Below are 27596 nucleotides of genomic sequence, written 5' to 3' on the forward strand. Positions count from 1 at the left end.
AGGTGAACCTCATGTTTTTACAGTCGACAAGGGCAAACGTGTTTCGGAAATATTTTTTTTTGGTGACAATATAAGCAGCATGGTCTAGAGAAGAGTGTAGTCCCTTGACATCACCATTGTCATCAGCCATTGGCGTGATTGGCTGGATTGGTCATGTACACCAAGAACTCGGCTTCCCCAAGACTACACAGGGACTAGCACAGTGTTTCTCAAACTTTTTTGTCTGGCGGCACAGTAAAAAAACTACAAAAATTTCGCGGCACACCACGAAGAGCAACAGTTGTTTTATAATAAAAAGAAAAATATATTTTACCTGTTTTTAAGTATTATATTTAATGTGAAGGGTGTGCCTGTTTTTTGAGAGCAAATGCGATCTAATCGAGGCTTCAGAGTCGACAAACAAACTCGCATTTCATCGTCTATTTTAAGAAGTCTCTCTCTTTTCTTAGACTTGATTTCAGTCAGTGCTGAAAATCCAAACTCACAAAACATGAAGATGCAAATGGAAGAATGCTCTTAAACTGATTGCAGGATATAACTTAATGATTGAAATCCAAAACACATCCAGGCTTTTCTCGGCAAAATTTGACTTAAGAACTGCATCGTTTTTTAAATCAATGCTTCTTCAGCTGTCAGATTTGTAGCTCCATTGTTTCCAAATGGATAGCTGACCCATCCATACTCTTTACTGTTGGAAAGTAATGCTGCAATGCTGACTGCAAGTGTGTCAAATAGCCAAGAATTTCGGAGGTGATTTCTTTATTTGAAGCAAATTCATTGTAAGTAGGAAAGCAGTCGAAGACTCCTTTCGAGATCTTACTCTGCCACACAGACAATTTTTCACCAAATGACTTCAGTTTTTAGGATACAGTGATGATGGTTTCCGATGGTCCTTGAAGACTTAAATTCAATGAATTTAATTTGTCAAATAAATCAGAGAGAAATGTCACCGTAACCCACCAGATCTCGTCATGAATAGAAGATCCAAAGTCTTTTTTTTTCAGTCTCCAAGAATGAAATCAGCTCAGCCTTGAGCTGGACGACACGCTTTAACACTTTTCCCCTGGAGAGCCAACGAACGTTGGTGTGATACAGGAGACATTTGTAGTCTGAATCCATAGCTTCACATACATGAGAGAAAAGTCGGGATGCAAGCGGTCGAGATTCGATGAAGTTTACAACTTCATTCACTTGATCCAGAGCAGACATCAAATCTTTCGGTAAAGACTTGAAGGCAAGAGCTCCTCTGTGGATTATGCAGTTAACAACTAATACATTTGGATTTTCTTGACCCACAAGAGTGACGAATCCCTTTCTATTTCCCTGCATGGAAGACAGCCATCGGCGCAAACGCTGACACAGTTTTTCCACTGTAGTTTGAATAGCAAAATGTTTTCGTTCACCACTTTTAAAATATCTTCGCCTTTGGTCGTAGTTGGTAAGTCTTTGCAAAATAAGAATTCGTTGACACATTTTTCATCCTTTATGAACCGAATAAAAGCTAGCAGCTTAGCTTTGCCGCTAACGTTAGTGGATTCATCAACTTGAAGAGACCACAGCAGAGACACTTCATCGTCAGTCACGTCGAAGTGTTCGCAGACTTGATCTTGTAAATCTGACGTGACAGTTTCTTTTGACAAAGGATGGGTTAGGGTTTTTTAACTTTTTCAGCGGCATCGGGTCCAAGGATAGTTTCAACAACTATTGCTAAAGCTGGTGCAATGACTGATTGTGTGTGTGTGTGCTTTCTTGCGTTTTGCTAATAACTGAGCAACCTTATAACTTGCAATCAATCCCTTTTCTGGCAGCTTTAGGTAGTTCGTAAGTTTCTTAGCTTGTTTCGTTTGTTGAGCCCTGATGTTTTCGAAGTATTCCTTCGGCTGCGCTTTTACAGCTGGATGTTTTGTTTCCAAGTGTCTCTTCAAGTTGCTTGGAGCAAGCGCCTCAGAGTTGCATTGCAGATCAAACAGAAAGGCAATGGAACATCTTCAGGTCCAGAAGATATGAAACCATACCCGATGTAATCTTCATTGTACCTTCGTTTGGTTCCTTGCTTTTCATTTAACGCTTTCGCAGTTTCATTCTTGCTAGCGTAGTTCTCCATGGATAATAAATAACGCTTATTGATAATTTGTTACTATTAACATACACCTAAAAACTTTACATGAAACTAATCGCTTATTATTATCGTTACCAATTCAAGAACTGCTGTGCGTCAGCTAAGGCGGCCTACATTTGAGTCATTATAATAATATATGTATAGTGAACTATTTCATAACCTGAATAGCTAACAGACCTTTCCGTCACTATGCAGCGATCCACTACTATTACTGGTCTTTGTAAGTGGGGATGTCATCGTAACGTAAAATAAAAATTTAATAGTAGACAGACCTGGGTAACGCTGCACGTGTGGCGTTCTGAAAACTCCCGCGGCACACCTGCAAATCTTCGGCGGCACACTAGTGTGCCGCGGCACACAGTTTGAGAAACACTGGACTAGCAGGAGGAAGAAGAAGGACATCATCTAGCATTGAAATGTCTAAATGTATACAAGCGCAATACACAGCACTGTCCTTTGAAACCAAATGGATAAATGGGTTTAGAAAAGACTCTCTTGTAGGGTAGAAGTGATGGATCGTAGAGGAGAATGTGATGGACAATTAACACAGAAAATGAAATAACAAGAGTCCCTTTCATCCTCCACATCCTACGATAGTTTAAAGTGCACTAATTGCACCCTTGCTTATGTACAATCATCAAGAACTGATGATTGTGTGGAAACACACACTCAGAATCGGCCCTTGAAGTGGTTTCAATATTTTCGGCATGAATAGCAGAACTACTTTCATGGACTCCACATAGTAATGAAACTATTAAAACAATACATACACTATTATTTAAATAAATTTTTACAAATCAAATAAGAACATAAAACCAAAATTTTATGTAACCTTGGTTAGGCCAATAATATCCTCTGTTTGGGTCCCCTCAACTTAGGAAAACTGGGACATAAAATAGAGCAACGTAATTCATAACAAATGAGCATTTACATTTGATTAGAGTAACACCTTTAGTAAAATCACTATATTTAGAAACCCTTTAAGGATAGAAGACTTAAAAGTAAAGTAGCAATTATACATAAAACACTGATCCATAATCTTCAAATACAAAAATAAAACCTAAAAAAATACTCAGAAAGACACAAAGATAAAGGCATATATCAGGACAAATTTATACAAAGGCTCCTTCTTCCCTAGTGCTATTAGAGCATGAAATGGGTTGCCTGAGTCAGCCAGGAAAACCAAAGACTTGGTAGAATTTAAGTCATTGATTAACATGCATGACTCGATTGACCTAGAAACACGCGTAGGACGTAATCATCATCTGGTTAAAGATGTGTACACGTTATTTCTTCCACACCCATTCTAGATCATGTTGAAACTTCTCACAATTATTCATAGGCATAGACAAGTAAATATACAAGTAACCAATTAGACAATTAATTACTGATAATTAATGAAGTGATTATTTTGTTTGATACCAACAAAGGAAACAAATCCTTCAGTATTCACAGATATGGTTTAAGTCTTACATTTCTCCCTCATGTATTCTCCGATCAAGTTGATACTTTAAACAATTATTTATTGTACCTAACAAAACATGAATCAATAAACAAAAATACTCAATTAGTCAATCAATTATTGGTAATTAATTAGTTTTTTAAAATGTTTATATTTACATCTATTCAATAGACTGATAATTATAAAGATATGGTTCAATGTGAACCTGGCCTAAATGATGTTATTGAATGACTATCTAATTATGTAATTGTTTTGTTAAGGGCCAATCTCTCGTGCGTTGCATCAAGTGAAAAATATGTGATGTGCGGTTTGCTTGTCTCATAGTGTTGTTTAAAATTAGATTCCACTTATATACATAAGAAATCTTTAAATATTCTATTTAACAATGAAAGAAGCTAGTGTTGCTGTTTGTATTTAGATGACATATGCATGTTTTATCACGTATTATAATCTTAATCTCTTTTAAAATATGTTGTAATACTCGAATTGATACTACGTTTAATTGAAGGGAGCCGCCATATTATTTGACCCAACTTGAGTAACTCTACTGCAGTCTTATGTTTTGAAGCTTTGTCCTGGCTTTCAATTGATTTTCTCCTCCGGACCAGCCGTTGACGGAGTAGTCCCAGAGTTCATCCCGGAAGAGACTAATGCCATGTGCAACGTAGAAGCTCACACTGACTCACACAGCCTTCACTAGTTCTCAAACTTGTATGCAGAGAAAACACTGGCACTGTCAGCAGTCAGAGAGTTGCACAGAGAGACATTTTGTGAGAACTACTCAGGAGGTCCAGGTACACAAACAGAGAGTTCCATTTAAAGCCCATCTCTAGACTTTAAGCACACAGGCAGTCCGGGGACTGACCAAACAAATGTTTCCCCTTTTTTCCCCCCTGTTTCCTCGGACTGAGCCAATGCCGTGGAATTAGCTCAGACTTAGTGACCCCTTGTCGTCTAACTAGCCAAAGCTCTGTAGGCGGTAAGTGCGGACCGTGCGATCCAGCTATGTCCCACTACTTGATTATTGACTTGAGTGTGTTGTCATTAATCCATTTAAAGCCATCAACAAACTAGATCAAAGCCTCGTTGTGAATACACGTATTATTGACACTAACCAGATCGGCATCATCACATTTATTTACACATTGGGATTAACAAATACACAATTTTAATTACATCCTTTCATGGATTAGAAGTACACATTTATGTTTTATAATACAGTTTATTATGTCCTAATGTGTATTATTAAGGAATACACTTTGGTACATAGTATAAGCTCTGTGTGTGCTGCTATCTTTTTTGCTTTTTATGTTTTAATATAGACTTCTAGTGTATTACATAGGCCTACACACATAGTTTGGTTATATATAGAAGCCATGTAAAGGGAGGAGCTCATATATTATTTTTTTTTAAAGCTAATAATCTTTGCCCATGCTTTATTTTTTAGGACGAGATATTAGATTAAAAAAAACACACAATCAGAAAACTTTGAATAAGATTGGAAAAACTTGTATGCGTGTACCTTTTGAAAATAAGAGCAAAGTGAATTGCGTTAGACAATACATTCATTTTGTCAATGTAAATATGGCGAAAATCTGTTATTATTTAATTCATAACTAATATTTTTCAGTCAAAATATTAAATAGGGATTTCTACGGTAGACAAAGAGGATTTTTATGGAAAATGGGGTGGATGGGGGGATATGACATTAAAAAAATATTAAACACGTGAGCCTCTATTTAGATCTAGGTCAATGACTGATAGTACTATTGAGAAACGTAATTTCAAATTTTGGTACTTTCATCAAAACTCTTAAAATTGACAATTTATCTGCATCTACTATCATTATCTCCATTAAATAATCTATGATAATTCATTGTTCAAAACACTATTTTGTTTCCCTGGTTAATGTAGACAATAACAAATATCTCTGACTTTGCCATCTAGAAGCATGTTAGAGTTGCTATTTTGATAAAGAAATAATTTGTACATTACAAACAAAAACACCACATGGACATGATTTTCGCGACAAATAACAATATATATATATGACCTGTTAGACCAAGCCAAAAGGAAAACAAAAACTTCTCTAATGGATTCACACTAAAGGAGAGGGTTTGGTTTCATTCTAAATGTGTTAGAATCACGATATCACATGCACAAAACATAATGGTTTCAGGGAGGCCCAACAATTGACACTCCCGCGTTGCCAAGAATGACCCTTTCATTCATTCTGGTCTGTGACCTTTCCAAGGATGCATCAGGTTGTATGTACACCAGAGGTCCTCAACCGGACGTGTATATACCCCTGTGAGGACTTGGCGGACAAAGCATAAATACACCCATGAGGACTTGGCGGACTCAGTATACATACGATATAAGAAATTTCGACAGTGAAGAAGATTCCTATTGAGAAATAGTTGAGAAATAGTTTGCATTTGATTATAGGTTTGAGGACAGGATTAGTTATTTCCTAAGAAATGGAAAGTCTACTCAGGGGTACATGCAAAGAAAAATTTTGAGAAGCTCTGATGTCGACTATATCGTGCTCTTAGCAGACGACAGATCGCATTGCCTGTGTTATCAACCAGAGTGCTGTCCATAACAAAAATTAAGACCCGAGGGGAAAAGACACAAAATACTATTTGCTGATCGCCACTCTCCGACCCGGCCCTCGTGATAGTATCGCTTTGGATGCACGTGCAGGACACAAAAGGCCCATTGTCCGAGGCGACTCGAACAGTAGCCAACAAAGCTGGGTTATGGCCTCTGTCATAATAGAAACGTTCCAACAAATCTATTCTCCTCTGGGTACAGTGGGCCACCATGTTTTGCTTTATCACTGCCCATTAGTTTTAGGATCAGGGTAACCGAGTTTGACTTCACTCCCAGATTTAGTTGAAACGTTTCAATGCCAAATCTTTTCATTCCGTTAGTCTTCACCACATTGGCGCTGGCACAGATGACTCGTTTTTCGTTTTATGCTATGGGACTTACCGTAAACAATCTAAAATTTAAACCAATTTTCTGAAAAGTTTATTTTTTATGTTGTAGTGAAGTGTTCTGAAATAAAGACGCATGCACACAAACCAAAGCACACACAGAGACAATAGATAAAACTAAACGTAAATTTTATCTTCAGTTGTTACAATCCCTTGCGGAGAATATACATCACAGAACAATAAACAACTAAATTGGTCTAAAGTAAGGCTTCAAATTGTGCTAATAGTTGTAGGATGTCTAAATGCGTGTTGCCTACATCTGTATGTTTTAACACACGTACGTTAACGAATCATTCTGTATTAAAAAAAATAAAATGTAAAACACACAAAAAAAACAACAACAAGAAACAAAGATAAAAGTTGTCGTCTAAATAAAGCAACCAAAGAAATAATTATACAGTTAAGTTCCACTTTCAGATATTGCCATCTATAGGGCAGCTGATGTAAAGATCATCTATTTCTGTTGCCTACGTTTAACGATTTTGTTATGTGGCCAGCACATCAGAGCTGGGTGGATATAGCGCGCCCTTAAAGATCCCTAAATTAAATTTAAAATCCCAGTCTTCACCAGGATTCGAACCGGGGACCCAGGTTCAAAAGACAAGCGCTTTACCACTCAGCCACCACGTCTCCATAACTAATAAAAACACACACACAAATTGAAAAGATTAAAAAAAAACAACTACAATAATATCAGTCTCAGACGTTTGCTCAGCTAGAGAAAGAAACATTCTCAAGTATGATTTTGATTTCTGCAAGAAATAAGATCCCTAAACCTTCTAACAGAAAACTGGAAAGCCAAATAGATTGAATTCTACGTTAGACAGATTATGGAGAAAAGAGTGCTACATTGTGGATAAGAGAGGCAGATTGTGGAGAAAAGAGTGCTACATTGTGTATAAGAGAGGCAGATTATGGAGAAAAGAGTGCTACATTGTGTATAAGAGAGGCAGATTGTGGAGAAAAGAATGCTACATTGTGTATAAGAGAGGCAGTTTGGGGAGAAAAGAGTGCTACATTGTGGATAAGAGAGGCAGATTATGGAGAAAAGAGTGCTACATTGTGTATAAGAGAGGCAGATTATGGAGAAAAGAGTGCTACATTGTGGATAAGAGAGGCAGATTATGGAGAAAAGAGTGCTACATTGTGTATAAGTGAGACAGATTGTGGAGAAAAGAGTGCTACATTGTGTATAAGAGAGACAGATTATGGAGAAAAGAGTGCTACATTGTGGATAAGAGAGGCAGATTATGGAGAAAAGAGTGCTACATTGTGTATAAGTGAGACAGATTGTGGAGAAAAGAGTGCTAGATTGTGTATAAGAGAGACAGATTATGGAGAAAAGAGTGCTACATTGTGTATACGAGAGGCAGATTATGGAGAAAAGAGTGCTACATTGTGTATAAGTGAGACAGATTGTGGAGAAAAGAGTGCTAGATTGTGTATAAGAGAGACAGATTATGGAGAAAAGAGTGCTACATTGTGTATAAGTGAGACAGATTGTGGAGAAAAGAGTGCTACATTGTGGATAAGTGAGACAGATTGTGGAGAAAAGAGTGCTACATTGTGTATAAGTGAGACAGATTGTGGAGAAAAGAGTGCTACATTGTGTATAAGAGAGGCAGATTATGGAGAAAAGAGTGCTACATTGTGTATAAGAGAGACAGATTGTGGAGAAAAGAGTGCTACATTGTGTATAAGAGAGGCAGATTATGGAGAAAAGAGTGCTACATTGTGTATAAGAGAGGCAGATTGTGGAGAAAAGAGTGCTACATTGTGTATAAGAGAGGCAGATTATGGAGAAAAGAGTGCTACATTGTGTATAAGAGAGGCAGATTGTGGAGAAAAGAATGCTACATTGTGTATAAGAGAGGCAGTTTGGGGAGAAAAGAGTGCTACATTGTGGATAAGAGAGGCAGATTATGGAGAAAAGAGTGCTACATTGTGTATAAGTGAGACAGATTATGGAGAAAAGAGTGCTACATTGTGTATAAGAGAGGCAGATTATGGAGAAAAGAGTGCTACATTGTGTATAAGAGAGGCAGATTGTGGAGAAAAGAATGCTACATTGTGTATAAGAGAGGCAGTTTGGGGAGAAAAGAGTGCTACATTGTGGATAAGAGAGGCAGATTATGGAGAAAAGAGTGCTACATTGTGTATAAGTGAGACAGATTATGGAGAAAAGAGTGCTACATTGTGTATAAGAGAGGCAGATTGTGGAGAAAAGAGTGCTACATTGTGGATAGGAGAGGCAGATTGTGGAGCTGGATTATGCAAAGATCTCAAATGTGAAATGAGCTAATGTCACACAGAAAACAAAAAAAGTACTGGAGCTTTGCAAAAGTTTAAATGCAAAAAAAATAAATTAATTAATTCAAACTTTAGTATCAAAATTAAGATCCAAATGTTTTATGGCTAGGAGAAAAAAAAATCATCGTCCTCCAATAATTATAAAAACAATATTTGTAAAAAGTCCGTTCATTAAAATGTCAATGTTTTTAAAATACTGGTCAATGTTTTAGTTTGCTAGTTGAGTGGGTAGAGACATTGCGACACAACAATTTCCCTTAGAATGAGATCAAGAAAATCTAAAATCTCGGTTTCATATGATGCTTAAAGAAATGTCTGCAAAATTTTCAAATCTCGTTTACTATTAAGACGAAACCAGAACTTTTGACAAGAGTGCTGACTGGTGGAGAGAAAGAACAGAGAGACATAGAGAGACAGTGAGATTGTTCGTGTGTGTGTGTGTGTGTGTGAGAGAGAGAGAGAGAGAGAGAGAGAGAGAGAAGGGGGGGGGGCTGGAAAAAAATCAACTTAAAAATAACATTCCATGCTTTTTAAATAATCGTATAAATTTAATTGCTAAACAAAAAGTCTAAAAAATCATATTTTTTCGGAAGAATTAAAAAAATAAAAAGTAGAGGGTGATAGTGAAATGGTTTGAAGGCTTTTCGCTTCATCTCCTATTCAAATGTTCTAAACTTTTATTAACAGTCTCCACGACCTGACTACGCTAACAATCAATGTCAACATTAGTCTCGCCTACAACCAATTAGCAGTATGGGTTTTGGCGCAACGATTGATATCGGTTAAAGCCAGAACCGGCCGATTATTTCAAATTGGGCCCTATGACTGTCAAGGGCCCCGCAATTTGTAAGCCCGACCCTGGTTATAGCTAGGCATTTAGCTGTTTCTTCTGATCAACAATGAGATGTAAATATCAAATCCCATTGGTATGGAATACTCGACATAGGGACATAAGCAACACATCCCCGAAGGGACGAGTATCCACAGAGAGCTTAGTAAACAACATCCTCTGGCTTGTTATCCACAGAGAGCTTAGTAAACCACATCCTCTGGCTTGTTGTCCACAGAGAGCTTAGTACACCACATCCTCTGGCTTGTTATCCACAGAGAGCTTAGTACACCACATCCTCTGGCCTGTTGTCCACAGAGAGCTTAGTACACCACATCCTCTGGCCTGTTGTCTACAGAGAGCTTAGTACACCACATCCTCTGGCCTGTTGTCCACAGAAAGCTTAGTACACCACATCCTCTGGCTTGTTGTCTTCGGAGAGCTTAGTACACCACATCCTCTGGCCTGTTGTCCACAGAGAGCTTAGTACACCGCATCCTCTGGCTTGTTATCCACAGAGAGCTTAGTACACCACATCCTCTGGCTTGTTGTCCACAGAGAGCTTAGTACACCACATCCTCTGGCCTGTTGTCCACAGAGAGCTTAGTACACCACATCCTCTGGCCTGTTGTCTACAGAGAGCTTAGTACACCACATCCTCTGGCCTGTTGTCCACAGAAAGCTTAGTACACCACATCCTCTGGCTTGTTGTCCACAGAGAGCTTAGTACACCACATCCTCTGGCTTGTTGTCCACAGAGAGCTTAGTACACCACATCCTCTGGCTTGTTGTCCACAGAGAACTTAGTACACCACATCCTCTGGCATGTTGTCCACAGAGAACTTAGTACACCACATCCTCTGGCTTGTTGTCCACAGAGAGCTTAGTACACCGCATCCTCTGGCTTGTTGTCCACAAAGAGCTTAGTACACCACATCCTCTGGCTTGTTGTTCACAGAGAACTTAGTACACCACATCCTCTGGCTTGTTGTCCACAGAGAACTTAGTACACCACATCCTCTGGCTTGTTGTCCACAGAGAACTTAGTACACCACATCCTCTGGCTTGTTGTCCACAGAGAACTTAGTACACCACATCCTCTGGCTTGTTGTCCACAGAGAACTTAGTACACCACATCCTCTGGCTTGTTATCCACACAGAGAACACTGTGCAACACGTCTTGAATGCCAGGTATCCACATAGAGAACTTAGTACCACACAGCTTAATGACATTGAGCGAAGCACTTTTTAAAAAATAAATTCCCTCATTCAGGTCGCAAATTCATGGAAACAAATGGAATCAAATGGATCCTTTTTATGGAGTGTGTGTTTGTTTCTATGTTGACGGTGGGAAGAGGTAAGCGATTAATTGTGAATGAAGAATGATGCAACTTAGTTGACATTGTCATCATGTGATCTTAGGTGAGACGACTCCAGAACGTGAGACTTAAGGGTTGTGTTATTGTATTGAGTTAGATTTTGTTAAAAGATATCATTACTAAAGTCAAGTACATTTATTTCATTTTATCACAATTTGATTTTATCTATACTACAATAAAAGTGATATTTAGTTTTGTTCACAAAAGGAAGTTATTCAAATTATTTGAAGCTTTAGTAGATAAGATATATTAGGCCTACAACGGTTTAGTTGTCTACCAGCAGTTTGATGCTATAAATCATCGACCGGTAGGGCTTAACAACAATCCTGGATCCTGGAAACAAATGAAATCTAGACACTGTTCTCGAAAACGGCTCTAACGATTTTCCTAGAAATTCGAAATACTTTTTAAAAAAATTACTAGCTCGTCGGCCAAACTAGGAAAACTCTGGTTTGACCTTTATGATTTTTCAAAGTAAAAAAAAAAAGAAAGAAATTTAAATTTGTCTAGAGAACGAAAAACTATTTCTCTTGAAGAGTTTGATAAATTATTGTTCAGTCTCGCTCATTGTCTTGTAATTCAGGATCTAAAGGTCTATCATTGGAATATTATAATGCTTAGTAGATCTATACATTTGCTTAACCAGGAGTCTTTCACGTGGGGTGGAGTGGGGGGGGGGTTAAAAACCTTCTGCTGCTTTTTAATCTAACATTCATAAATTATTAAGAGAAAAACAATACGTTACATAAAGGAGGAGGTAGGGAGGAGGGAGGGAGGAGGTATTATCTTTTTGAAACAAAAAAGTTGTTTAAATGTTCTTCTTGTTTATATTAGGCAACATCTTGTGTGTGTGTGTGTGTGTGTACACTTCTGTGCGTTTGTGACAGTGTGTGTTTTGAATGTCGCTAACAAATCCATTGACCCTCTGGAGTTATGTATCTTACCACGAAAAAGAAAGCAACCTTTGATTAAATCGCGTCACAGAAAATGGATGGACGCTGGGCATCAAACCGACCACCAAATGTCCCGCCTTCCCGCACTCAGCATTAACATTCATATACATTACAATATGTGGGTAAGTCACTGAGTTATTTAATGTGTATGAATATGAGAGAGAGAGACAGAGAGAGACAGAGAGAGAGAGAGAGAGAGAGAGGGGGAGTACTAGTGTCTAAAAGCTGTGTAGACCTTGGCTTGCTTCCACCTCGAGTTCACTAATTAACTCTTTTCTCGATTCCTAATGACTGGCAAGTGCTTAGGAGGACTAGCGAAAGACAGCCAAAAGAACTGGATCTATCTATAACCCCCCCCAAAAAAAAATATATTTAAAAGGCTCATGAATCATCTTGAAAGTATTCAAGTTAAGAATATTTACGATTGCATTATTCTACAAGCCTGGGGGGGGGGGACTTTAAAATCCCCCCTCCAGGGGTTTTGACGTTATATCCCAACTTCCATAAAACAAAAATATAATGTAAACGACAGTCACCAAAACGCCATGCGCGTAGCCGCTAATTTTTTTTTTTTACGATAAAACTCCCTCTTCGATATAAGGCTAAAGATCCAATAGTCACCAGTTTCTATGAGCGTAGCGTAGAGAGGGTTTCGAGTTTAAAAAAAATCCCCTCCAGCGGGCTTTAAATTAAAAACCCCTCCAGAGGGTTTTGAGTTTATAACCCCCTCCAATGGGTTTCAAGCAAAAAATAAAAACCACTGCTTCAATATACATTTGAAGCAAACTACGGTCACAAAATTCTATGAGCTTGGCCAAGGGGGGTTTTGAGTTTAACTCCACCTTCTCCAGTGGGCTTTAAGTTTAAAATCCCCTCCAGATGGTTTTGAGTTTTATACCCTCCTACAGAGAGTTTTAAGGTTAAAAATCCCCTCTTCAATATTATTCTAAAGCAATCTACAGTCATCAAATTCTATGAGCTTCGCTAGGGGGGTTTTGAGTTTGTTAAAAAAAACTCCAGATATTTTTTCGTTTGACTATGATGGTTTTGACTATAAAACTTCCCTTTTCGATATTAAATATAAAACAAACTACAGTCACCAAATTCCATGAGCGCAGACAAGAAGAGTTGCAAATTTCTACCATTAATAAAGTGCTGTGAATAGCAGATTTGGTTTTTCGAGCTAAAATTTGTTAAAAGCTGGATAATGCACTGTAGATACTTCAGAATGTGCTTTTATTTTGGTTTTAAATACCGGAAATAGTGCTTGGTGGAGGGATTCCGCCCCGGTCCCCGCTAGGGCGAGGAAGGGCGGAGGTGTTTAGTCTTTCCACTAGCTCAAGGAACCCATACTAGGGTACAATAAACGTAGTCCGAAAGAATGAAAGGTCGGAATGTAATAAAGATTAATCACACACGCGCGCGCACACACACACATACATATATTTATGGCCCCGCGGGGAGGGGGAGAAAAAAAAGTCTTTCCAAAATTTTTGGATAACAAATAAAATTATTTCAACAAAGAGTGTAATAATGTGTAAATTAAATATAATTAATTATAAACTAAACTATCTATATGAAAATACTTGTGTGTGTGTGTTTATACATACAATTTCAGAATTCACATTCGTCCTTAGCTTCGAATAAAATTTCGCGGAGTCTTCGTTACGAGCACGCAGCAAGAGGATACTTCTTAACCACGACAGAGTTGTCAGCCGTAAGATTTAAAGTATTGTTGGTAAAAACAACAACAACAACAACAACAAAAGATACAAGGTGCTGACCTGTCACATTTTTTTTTACTCGTTGTGAAGGCCCTTCTCTAGTGGATGTTGCAGTAGCCCCGTCTGCCCTTCCCCAGATCTGGCACTTTTGGGTATAACACTGAATCCATGAGCTTTCCATACCAAAACACCTGATAGGTTCTTTTAATAGGTGTACTCTCTAACTGTGTCATGAAAAGGTATAATCTCCAACCCTGAGTTACCTGCGACATTACGTACTATTATTTATTGACTTTAGTAAGGATTCCTACACTTCTCAATCTAGAGATCAATATTAGATGTGACTTTAGTAAGGATTCCTACACTTCTCAATCTAGAGATCAATATTAGATGTGACTTTAGTAAGGATTCCTACACTTCTCAATCTAGAGATCAATATTAGATGTGACTTTAGTAAGGATTCCTACACTTCTCAATCTAGAGATCAATATTAGATGTGACTTTAGTAAGGATTCCTACACTTCTCAATCTAGAGATCAATATTAGATGTGCGTCCTCTGTTTGGACCTTTCAATTCAGGAAAGCAGAATGTTTGTATGTGATGTTTATAACAAATCGATACTCTTATTTACTAGCGTAACACTATTATTAAGATCACTAAAACGTAGAGACACTCCAGGGCAGAAAAAAAAAGTAGAAAGAACATTAATACTAAATCATTAAACCCTAACTTACAAATACAAACACAGCTTATAAAAGACTGGATGAGACACTAAGGCACATTTCTTACTCCATAGTATTAATACCCGGTCGTTGGCTTGTAGCCCCAAACATCTAGTACACATAAACCGATGTAGGTGTAATATTTCGTTAATGTAGAACAATACAAAATATAAAGAAGCTTCTTTTAAAACACAACTGAATAGAATTTTAGTTATACATATTTATAGATTCAACTTGAACGAAGATGTATGTAGAAACACAAATGAAATAATTGAAACAAGATACAAAAATAGATACTTAAAGATACTTAAAGATACTTCACAATTCTATTTTGTCTCACGTCTCATGTTATTCCCTCATCTTCAAGTTTCCCCCAGTATTTATTAAATTCAATTACGACATACCAGCTCGTGGTTTCATCAGAAACTCTTCAACTACACAACCTAAACATTCGTCCTTCTTTACATATGATTACATCATAAACACGCACATACGCTCCTAAAACTTTGGACACATTGTGTTAGTGTTCTTTCTCTCCTATTGCCACTAGAAGATGGAACAAGGTTTGCTCGAATCAGCCATGAATACCAATGACTTAGTAGAGCTTCAGTCTGTTATTGATACGAATGGTTAGATGCTATTAGTTTTATGTGGAATGTCTGTCCGTCCGTCCGTTTAGATCTCGCAAACTAGAAAAGATAGTGAAAATCTGACACGATAATATTTTAGACCATTCAAAGTTCTGATGCAACGGCTACTTTTTTCTTTTCTGAAAGCGGAAAATCTAATTTATTAAATCACTTATGCAAGCAGTTTTTTCATAAAAATGCATCACTTTTACAGCTATTCACTATTAATAGTAACAAACACGGGAGGCTCTTTAAAGGGGAGATAGAAACTTACTATATTTGTAACATATTTATGCAAATGGTTTTAGATTTTTTGTAAAAAACTTTTTTATTACATTTGTATAGGTAAGTTATGTAAGATCTGTCATACTATTTACTACATTTACACAAAAAAGTTTTTTGTTTTTTTTTTAAAGAGAAAAAATCTATTTAGTATGTATATAAGTTGGGCATAATTGAAAACAACAATTAATAAGTAGCTTTTCTTATTATCGCGTGAACTGCAATGCCACGTCTACACCGAAGTATACCTAACTAAAGGAATTTTATTTTTTTAAGGTAAATGTTTGTTTTTTTCTTGAGGATTTAAATAAGAGTTTGACCCTTTACTAAACAATTAGTTTAACTAGATATTCATTATACGACATCAGATAGGCCAGATTCACATATAACTTCACATTCACTTTCACCTATCCTATGGTCTGCTGGACCGCTGGGGCACCACACAAGATCTTTCAACCATCTTTCTCCATTCTTCTCTGTCATTTGTCTTTGATAGAATTTCATTCTGATGTTCTTTCTGAAAATATTCAAACCTGCCTTTTTACCTGCCTGGGTGGACCACTTCGGGGGCAATTTTGAGTTTGTGTTTCCACACAAACTGTCTTTGTAACCTTGTTCTTCTTTAGAGGAAAAGACAGTCATTTATAAAATGTGTCTAAAAAGGTATTGATTGGTGACGCAACTTCCTTCTGTACATTTAAAAAAAAAACACCCATAGTTTATTGTGTATTCATAGGGACCAGGCCGAGACCGATCATCACAGAAGGCCTGAGCACTGATCTACAACGTCACAACCTGTGTGCGGAGGAGACTTATAACCAAGTAGCCTAGTCAAAATTAACAAATGTTGTTTCACAAGAATGCCTGTAGTCCTTATTTTTACTTTGAATTTTCGCGTCAAACTACTGCAGGTGGCGCGCATGTCGCTTTAACTTCTGAAAAGTTTTTATGGAAACATCTTTCTAATGGAATCATTCAATCGATATCTTTACCCCAGGAAACTGTCCATAATATAAGTAAACAATGTCCAATAAACTATAAAACGTAACGCGGAAAGGAACTGTTGACATTTTGATCAAGCCTAACACTTCAGCTGTTATAGAAAAGCTCCAAAGCTGGCTTAATTTGTGCACTTGGAATAAACATTCATATTTTTCATCTTCACATAAATCTAATATCAGATCCAGTAGATTCTAGTTGGATCAAGCGAGATCCTGCTCCGCAAACAATAGAGTCCCACTGAAAATACTTTAGTGCGGCACACGGTCCTATTTCTTTCGAGGACTCATAATGACACGTGACCCGATTGGGAATTTTTTTTGGGGGGTGGAGGGGAGGGGGATCTAGCCACCAACAGCCATCCAAATGACCTCCAATATTGGGACGAAGCTATCCAAGCGTGCAGATTCTATTTATGTTATCGGGGTACCCTGACGGCTAGAGAGTAGATCTATTATTGGATTGTGTTCATTTTGTATGGACGCTAAACTGACTCAGGTTTGTAATATCTCATGGCTTTGGGGGAAAATGCCAGAAAAAGTTGTGGTTGTAGTTTTACACTATGGATGACAAACATTTTTTTTACCAAATGAATTTTATAATAAAATATAAATTTACAAAAATTACTTTTAAATAGCGCATCTGTTATGCTTATAGCATGCTCAGAGCGATAAGGTCCAATCTTATTTGTAGACCCGTGGGAAGAGGATGTATCTTAGAGAAGGATTCCGTGCTGCCTCTCAGCAAACAGCTCACATCCAGTCGGGTTCTCTAGGTTTTTGCTACTCAGCAACACATCTAGGTTTTAAAACTTAGATCTAGATTGATATCTAAACAATCTTTTGTCATTAAGTGTCGTCTATCAGAGGCAAAGAGGCATTAGTTTACAAAGATGAATGAGTCCATTGATATTAGTTTGGCTCATTTTGAATTGGGATAAAAGGAGAACCAATAAATGCAGTAGTATGTTTTGTAAGTTCAAAGAGATTGCTGGCTCACTGATAAGCAAAAAGAAAGAAAAAAAAAAGGATTTTGAGCAAAGCAATTAAAAAAAAATTGAAATTTCGTTTTCTTGGTTCAACTTTCCATAAATGTGGAAGTGTCACAGTAAACTTACAACTATGAGATCTTTAGTCGGCAAAATATACAGTCTCCCGAGTTAGCCTTGAAAAAAAAATTCTTTCAACCATGACATATCTCATTACTCTTATATGACTTACAATTCAGATTTCATTACACGAAACATGTAAGACAATGTTGAGGCTGGGTGAAATAAAATTTAATCTTGAAAAATAAAACAAAACAATATTTTAAGTGAATATTTTAAGTGACTCAAACATACGCATTATCTGAGCTCATGTAATAATCGACTTTGTTTTCATTGTATGTTAGAGCTTTGTAAGGGCAATATACTTTGTTGGATTGTCAGTAAAAATAAAACCATTATGCTCTATTTCTATACAAGCGTTTAGATTTTGTACTGTAAATAATAGTTATTGTAAAATCGGTTTTTCGCCCATTTCTCACTACAAAGTAAACAGTGAGAAATTTGGATAAAACTAGGAACATTTTATTAGAGTGAGAATGAACAATTTAGTTAAGGAACTAACAACACACAACTTCAACATTGAACACTTTATTATGTTGCATTGCATGTTAACACAAAACGAACTACTTTTTGTATATTGAAAGAATGTTAATACAAAACGAACTTCTTTTTGTATATTGAAAGAATGTTGATACAAAACGAACTACTTTTTGTATATTGAAAGAATGTTGATACAAAACGAACTACTTTTTGTATATTGAAAGAATGTTGATACAAAACGAACTACTTTTTGTATATTGAAAGAATGTTGATACAAAACGAACTACTTTTTGTGGCCCTCGACAAGGAAACTGACATAACGAAATAAGTGAACTAAGTTTGAACATCGAGCTTTTCACACGTAAATATAAAAGTATGTGTATGTTTTCTTTCCGTAAATGTCCATTGCTATTCTCTAGACAGAAGTGCAATTTTTAAAAATAAAAACTGCTTCTGAAACATAGACATATAGATACATATATCTATGTTCTGAAATGTGATTGCACTTCGAAAAATAATTTTGGACAGTAAAAAGCAAATGCCGCACAAAAAAAATGTTCAAAATATAAATAAAAGCGATGTTTAAATCAACAGATACATATTAAAAACAAGACAGTCAATATTTGTCAATGCAACGTAAAAATGCTTTCCAGATTTGAATAACATCGGGCCATTAGATTCTCTCTCTCTCTTAAGTTACAGAATACAAAACAATGGATCTCAAACGAAGCCAAGATACTGAACGTTAACCAACTTTATGTAAACATAGTCAAACGATCAAATATCTGGAAAATGTTTTCTGATATTAAGTAAGTAACACTAGATCTCCCATTCCTGTGACCAGACCTGAGATTTCAAATGGTTAGTTTAAAAATAGAAGCTTGAGGCTGGGGTAATTCAAGAGAAATGTTTTACTTAAGTCAGAAATTGGAGAAAATATCTGGAAAACCCATTTTGTATTTAGCGTCAAGAGTTAAATGTCAAAGAACAGAGAGACAGGGAAACCTTATTATCACATAGGTCTACATGTTATCATGATAACAACTGTAGAATATCAGAGACTTTATTATCACATAGGTCTACATGTTATCGTGATAACAACTGTAGAATATCAGAGACTTTATTATCACATAGGTCTACATGTTATCGTGATAACAACTGTAGAATATCAGAGACTTTATTATCACATAGGTCTACATGTTATCGTGATAACAACTGTAGAATATCCGAGACTTTATTATCACATAGGTCTACATGTTATCGTGATAACAACTGTAGAATATCCGAGACTTTATTATCCACGCAATTTAGTTTTGAAATAAAGTGTCTTCCGTATTCAAGAGATCAGATCATAGCTTAGACTACTTGATACCTGGACACCATGGTCATTATGTACATTCATAGAGCATTTTGTAGTGGTTGTTTTTACAAAGTTCATATTAAATCACTCTGTCTGTCTGGTAAAAAGGGTGAACACGTTATTTCTCCGACACCCAACTTGGATCAAGGAGAAATTTTGCACAATTATTTCTTTTACATGACAACATAAGAATCCAAAAAAAATTAGTTAACTATTGGTAATTAATTATTTTGTTTGGTATCTCGAACAAGGGGGAAGAAATAGTACTTGACTGAAGTGGTGGTATAAGCTGAATTGAAACAAACAATATATAACTATACAATCTTCTCTATTCATAAGTACCTAACTAGCAGAGTGGTTAGCTCGACAGCCCGAGGAGGCGTGAGACACGAGTTCGAATTCAGGTCGTTTCGCCAGTTTTAGTGTAAATGCTTTTAAAAACCAATTTCGGTAAAATCCAACGAGATATCTCTTTCTCCCCCCCCCCTCAAGTTTCCCAACTGGCCCAGATAAGTGATTTGATCATAGCGCATTGAGAAAGCTAAAAGTATGAAATAGCGCTAAACAAAACTATTATTAATCCCACAGATTTGTTGTTGGCCTAGATCTATGACAAATTGAATGACAGGGTGGCTGATCCAAACTAATTGATACAATTACACTTCGTTTAAGCTTTTTTTTTTTAAAGTATTTTTTATTTTTTTCTTGATTTTAAAGATATTTTCTTGTTCATAGTGTTTCAGATAACCCACCCCTACAGCATGTCAAGGTAATTCGTAATATAGTAGGTTAAATCACAAGACAGAGGGTCACTTTGACTCGAAACATGATCTTCAAACCTGTTCAGACATATTGAGTAGATGTTATCAATATCTTTTCTGAATTATTTCTAGAAATCGTGCTGAAGTCCTAATGAAGCAATAACAAAAAAAAAAGAAAAGCATATTATTTTTTTTTTGACTCAGTAACACATGAAACAAGTAGAACGGAATTAATTAAACTTTTAACTGTGGAGACACAAATAGTGATACAAAATCATTGTGTGTCTGTGTGTGTGTGTGTTATGTTGTTTCAATTCATTAAGACTCATTTCTTGAGAGGCCATTAGCACATCTGCATCAAACCTAGTGCTATTAGAGTATTGAATGGGTTGCTTGAATCAGCAAGGAAAACAAACGACTTTCAGAGTTTAAGTCATTGATTAATATACATGACTAGATTGACCTAGGAAAACACGCAAGACGTAACCATCTTTTTTTTTTAAGTGACGTCTGCATTTTATAAGATAAGATAAACTTTAGTTCTTGTGAATATTTTATTGACTATTTCCATCTTATTTAATTTTCAAATTAACTTTTAAAAAGATATAATGCGTTGAAAACTTGATTAAACTGATTTTAGAGAGAAAAAAAACAACAACAAATGATAGAAATAAATAATGTAAAAACAAAGGAGCCACCACTTGACGCGTTTTAAAGACGTGCACACACACGCACACACACACCAACGCACACACACAACTATAACTCAGCGTCACCATCGTTAAAATTAAATGATTACATTAAGACTGAAACGTTTTGGTACAATTAAGAAACTTTGACTTAAATCTCTGTTTAGCCAAACAAAAATGTAACTCTTACAAAACAAAACAAAAAAGAACAGTTAGACGAAAGGAAGAACCAATAATTTAAAACTCACCAACTATTGCACGTGGCTGATGGTTTAAGATAAAACATCAATCTTGAGTAGATTCCTTAACGAACTGTGTTATCTTCGTAGGCCCAACCTACTCCCCTTTTGAACCCAAGCACTTTAAACTCTGTATAAGAGTTGAAGTTTTTAACTAGTAACAAACTAAATAACAAAAACAAACACCACAAAAAAATTAATTTGGTAAAAAATATAGCAATGTAATTCTATATATCTGTAACAAATCAACCCACAAAACACCAACAGAAGATGACACCGTGCTCTTGTGCGGATTCCATACTTGTAATTTATATTTGAAACATGGATCTATGGTAACAGAAACACCAGGTCGCTCTCACAAAGCTAATATCAACTCATTCTGTCTGTCTGTCTGTCTGGTAAAACGTGTGTACACCTTATTTCTTCCACACCCATTATCGGATAAATTTGAAACTTTGCACAATTATTCATTGGCATAGACAAGACTTGAACGAATTAATTAATTACTGGGTGATACCAAAAAGTGATCTTCATCCTTCAGTGTTCACAGATAAGGCTAAATATGTAGGGTTAGGTCCTCTTCAATAAATGTACTCGTTATTTCTCCAACACTCATCCTCGGATCAAGTTGAAACTTTAATTAATTATTAATTGTACCTAATAAAACATGAATACAAAAAATCACTAATTAGTAAATTAATTATTGGTAATAAATTAATTTGTAAATATCGAATAGGGTCATAACTTCTACATTATTGAGGGATAAAGTTGTAAATACGGAGCTATTAGCCTTAGATAAGCTTTTTTTTCAAAAAAGTATTTTCATATTTTGCTTGTTTCTAATATAGAAAGTTCTTCCTGATAAAACTTATCTCTTGAGATACAGGGAATTTTATGAAATGTTTCTCTGGCTGTTGGAAATTATTTCAACATGAGCTGTTCATTGCCTATACAGTGTCGGTACAGTTATAAAGTATTTGACAACTAAAGAATGTTCTAGCAGCAATGGGATGCTCTTCCATCAATGAAATGTTCTTTTAGATAAAGGCACAGATCAGCCACAGAGCGTTAATATATTCTTATATATATAATATATAATCTTCGATTATATAGGATGCAAGGGTAAGCAAATATAATGAGAAATACTGTTTTAGGCCTTCTACAGTCGTAGGACGATTGTGGTTTATCTCGTGGAGCACTTGTTCCTGTGACTTTAGAGTCTTATTCTGGAGAGACATTTTCGTCAACACGTAAAGCAGGACAGGAAAGCATCTGCTTTGGTGGTAGAGTTACTAAAGACACAAATCAAGAAAAACTCAACAAGACCGCAGAAGAGCACAAGACGTTTGGACTACGAGGTCTTCAGCAGAAAGTAGGCTTATAGCTAAATGTCATTTCTGCCCACAACAACATTGCACACGTCAGTTTAAAAATTTGAGACCATCTTATCACATAAAGGTTTATTTGAACAATGTCATTGACCACCTGATACTCCTGACCACTGGATCCTTTCGAGCTATAAGTGACATTGGGCTATTCTATTATATTGAGTATTGTTATAGATCAATAGCATGGTCTCCATAGACCACTGACTACTACTGACTTCTTGCTTCAATTGACCATAGACCCCGGCAGCAATTAATCACTGGCTGCTATTGACCATTCGCTTCTATCAACAATTAGCTGCTAATGACTATCCTCTGTTATTGACGTCCGGATGATATATATCACTGACCAACTCACAATTTGTGTGTTTTTTTTTAACTAAATAAGTTCGTGCTTAGTATGTAGACATTTTGGAAACTGAGCCTAGAGAATGCCACTGATGTTGTTTACAAAATGTCACCCTTATAAAGCTGCAGAAAGGTTTACTATGCTTAGAAGAGAAAGAAGACATTGTCATTTTTTCCTACGCTACATACGAAGTGTTAAGTTTGGGTGAGATGGATGGTGCTGCCTGATGGCCAGGTAATGACTAAGAAATATCGACTTTTTAACACCTAGCGGTGCGTTTAAATGGCAATGTCAGTGAGAAGGACACAAGACTTGGTGTGTCCTCTGTAAGATAAATTGTCTCCACACCTCGACCAACGAAGTGGAAGGTACTGGGAACTGAATTTAAAGAGTGAACGAGATGAAGTCAAGGCGACAGAGTTAACTAGTGACCCTGTGTTGTGTGGTTGAGAAGTGTCAGGCGTTCCGTCATAAAGATTGTTCCGTTCTAGCCGAATCTCCTGCAGCATGGCAGGGGATAAAAGCCGGCAGTAATCGAACTGGAAGCGCACGTGACGAAAGTTTAAAGCGTTCATCCCATGGCCATGCAAAACTGTTAATAGCCTTCCGAAAAAAAAACCAACAGCAAACAACAAACGAACTGAAAAAAAACACGATTTTTTTAAATTAATCTTTCACTCCATTTGTTTTCAAAGGTTATGTATTTCAAACGTTCTCGTATAGGACAGAGACAATGATTGCATGTATTCAAACCTAACAATAATAACATTAGAACATTAACATTATTAAATACAAAGTCCTTGACATAAAGTCTTTTATATAAATTTTTTGATATAAAGTGTTTGATATAAAGTCTTTTATATACATTCTTAACTGTAATATAAAGTCTTGTTTTTCCAGCACTATAATAAGCGGAAGTCGATGTTTTGCAGAAAGTCCAGCTGTCTTTATTTGTTTTTTAAGCCTACACAAACCATTCTAAAAATATTCTTCTCATCTGCCAATATTCACCGTGGTGAGACAGGGATCTATCATCTGCCAGAAATATTGTCAAAACAGAATCCAATCATAACATTTAGTAACAAGGTGTAAAAATTTGAGAGTCGTTCAGGCGAACCTTTCAACGCAGGTGCAACACTTTGTAGAGAGAGAGAGAGAGGACTGTTTGTATTCTTTGAAATATCTGGAAATCTGAGCAGGTTTAGTTGTCAGAGGAACCTCTTCTGGATATTTCTCTCAAAGCCAGGTTTGTTACCAGTGATACGGCATGAGGGAAAAGAGAGGGAGGGTGGTGGGGAGGGGTGGTAGTGTGTGTGGAGGGGGAATGAAAGGCAAACAAAATGTTATAACCCTTTTTCTACTTAATGTTGGATATTCAAATAAATGCCTCGGGTAGAACAAAAATAGCTTGCAGTTACAGAGTATTCCAACTAGTTTTAGATCTGTACAAGCTTGTTTGTACAAATGTTTGGGAACGTTTTAGAAAGATAAGTCTACTCGACTGCTAGACATTTTCATTTTGTACATGTGTTCACGAGTTCATAAACACGCCATTACTTAGACCGGTGGTAGGCTGCAGTGGCTTGGCCCCCAGTTACCAGGGGCTGCTTGCACTGAGTATCAACTGTTCTGAGTCTCAATATCAGAGTATTTGATGTCTGGTCAAATTAATTGTCATTTTTGCTGGTATTTAGGTTTGAAAGAGTTACGTTCCAGGATCTGAATGATTAATCAGTACGTAAAAAATATAGACTCAATTCATGATTGTGCATAACTTCCTGTTTTTGTTTGTTTGTTTCTTTTGTTTTCAAGTTTACAGAAATCTAAAGATTGGAGTAAACTTGTTTTGCATTGAGGTTAGAGCTAGATCAAGTATTGGTAAGAAATATCCTGTTCTGAAAGCCAACTCCGGCGTTAATTCGTCGTTGCTCTCATAATCGAATTGAATTGTTTCTTTCTTGCGTCTGACTCTTTGTTCCTTGAGTTTCTGATCTACGTTTACTTCGGACGCTATTTCCTTTGCTTTGGTCACAGAGTCAGAGAATCTCATTTCCCGGTCCTTTCTAAACAAAATGCACCAATACCTTTGATTTGATGTATTGCCACATCGAGTGGCAGTCAGCAGATAGCAAAGTTTTGATGACAGCATTCAAAAGAAAACAAAAAATGTCATAGCATACGGTTAATCTGAGAATAAACTCAAAGCTTCCTAGTTTGTAGTTCGCTAGAGATTCAGCTTAACTCTTTACAAGTGAATCATTGATGGTGTTAACAACTGTCAACAGCGCCTCCATGACTTATTTCGTTTGATTACGTAGCACTTTTACACTTTCGAAGCGGCACTATCGCCCTGATTCTGACAGTGATTTTATTGTCATGAAAGGCTCGGCTTCTTCCAAAATTTTCCACCTTTCAGCCGACGCATCAAAACATTTAATTCTTTGATAGATTCTCTGTAAGACACATAAAATAAAAAAAAAGCTCACTGCTTTAGAGTTACATGTTTTTTGGCCAGCATCTCAACTAAGCCTAAACATTGACACATGTACAAGGCATACAGTTTCTCTGTTCCACCTTTTCCAAGGTATTTAGAAAACAAAAGTGTCATGCTAAGCGCTTTCTTGGTAATTGGTATCTTATAGATGCGGGGAAAGGTTTCCAAAATATTGAGCAGCAAGTCCTCATTTATGAGAACTGGTCTGGTTTCGGAAGTTGAAGTTCTCAAAGAACTCTCCGATCTCAGAGACCACTTGCCACCCCTATGGCACTGATGTAAATTAGAGATAAAAGCTTGTATCCTAGACAAGCTGCCTTATTTTTTTAAAGTGTATTTTATATTAGTTTGTAATATGAAGATTCATTTCCTAAGAGCCGTCGTGCTTGAAAAAAAATCGTGACGTCGACGCTGTAAAAACAACATTTGTGACATTCGGCGAACCATAAATATTTATGTATGTATCCACATATTTATTAAATGGAAGAGAGACAATGAGTGAAAAAATAAACATAGAGAAGGAAGGAGAAAGAGGAAAGGAGAAAGAGAGAAAGAGTAAGAAAGATGGACGAGAGGTAGAGAGACAGTGAGAGAGACAGAAAGGGAAAGAGAGAGAGAGAGAGAGGGAGAGGATTAGATATACAAAGGTGGGAGAATGAGAGAGAGAAAGGGAGAGAGTGGAAGAGAGATAGAGAGAAAAAAGGATAGGGAGATAGAGTGAGAGAGAGTGAGAGAGAGGGAGAGAGAAGGATAGAGAAGGATAGAGAAAGAAAGGATGAAGAGAGACAACGAGAACGGAAGAGAGAGAGAGAGAAAAAAGAAAGAGAGAGAGAGAGAGAGAGAGAGAGGTAGGGATGAGAGAAAACTGTGACACAGATTGTATGCAATGAAATTCAGAAATGATTTTGCACAGAAAAGAATGCTCTTACAACTGTGTCTCCATTCATTCACTATCAAAACACATTTCAAATCTCTGCATTTCCTCCTCGCATTATTCCAGACAATTTCCTCATTTATTATTGATACACGAATAAATGACATTTGATTTTGGAAAACAAAAATGTTAAAATAGAAAAAGATGAAAACATGGAAGATGTAACCTTTAAGATTAATCAAATCAAACAATAATTACAAATTAATTAAAAACACAAGCAACTGTTGAAATCTTTTATGCAGTATATAAAGAAAATTTAAAATGTTTATCAGCGGGGGCGGGGGGGGGGGTTACACTATTCAATTTAAAATGAAAGAGTAGAACACATTCTATTTGACAATTTATTATTTCTTTCAATATAAAATATTTGTTTTCATTCTTCGAAATTTTCATTTTTTAAAATTACACTACAGCCTAGCCTAGTCGAGCATCACAGCAGTTAGAACTACAACATCATCAGGAGGGTTTTATTCAAATCTTTTAGAAAGGAAAGATTAGAAATACAACATCATCAGGAGGGTTTTATTCAAATCTTTTAGAAAGGAAAGATTGGAGCTGCCGATTGAAATGGAATTGATGATGGTGATAATGAATTATTTTTTTTGTAAAGTTTTTGTTGTAAACACACCATTGACTGTAAACTTAAAACAAAAGTTCAATAGATTTTATAATAATAAGTCTAATAGAGTAACAGAAAAATCCTATTTACTCATTTTAAAATATGAAATGCAAAATTGATCTAGGAATAATAATAATAATAATAATCTTTATTATCCGTGAGGAAATTTGTTTTACAATTATGTATTACAGAAACAATATATGATTAGAGCAAACAGTTGTACGATAGCACACAAGATATACGCTCATACCCCAGTTTCTATTGAACATTACTTGTAAAATTTACAACAGTAGGTTACAGTTTGTTCAACGATTTAATTGCCAGAGGAAGAAAAGAGTCTTTTTGTCTATTAGTTTTGGAGATTGGTGTCTACATCTTCTTTGTGATGGTCACATAGATTGGTGTCTACATCTTCTTTGTGATGGTCACATAGATTGGTGTCTACATCTTCTTTGTGATGGTCACATAGATTGGTGTCTACATCTTCTTTGTGATGGTCACATAGATTGGTGTCTACATCTTCTTTGTGATGGTCACATAGATTGGTGTCTACATCTTCTTTGTGATGGTCACATAGATTGGTGTCTACATCTTCTTTGTGATGGTCACATAGATTGGTGTCTACATCTTCTTTGTGATGGTCACATAGATTGGTGTCTACATCTTCTTTGTGATGGTCACATATAAGCTTTGTAAAAATATTCTAGAACGAAACTGCGAACAAATAATTTTTTTAGGAAACCATAACCGCTGCAGTTTCGATCGTG

At 36.3% G+C, this 27596-nt stretch overlaps 1 protein-coding gene across 3 annotated transcripts in view; it reads right to left on the reverse strand.

Annotated features, from left to right (window-relative positions):
- The window catches only part of LOC106062778 (zwei Ig domain protein zig-8-like), a 215075-nt gene that overhangs the window by 15400 nt on the left and 172079 nt on the right, over positions 1 to 27596 (reverse strand). The window lies entirely within an intron of this gene.

The sequence above is a fragment of the Biomphalaria glabrata genome, chromosome 1, assembly GCF_947242115.1.
Source record: "Biomphalaria glabrata chromosome 1, xgBioGlab47.1, whole genome shotgun sequence".
In the NCBI taxonomy this organism is placed as follows: domain Eukaryota; kingdom Metazoa; phylum Mollusca; class Gastropoda; family Planorbidae; genus Biomphalaria; species Biomphalaria glabrata.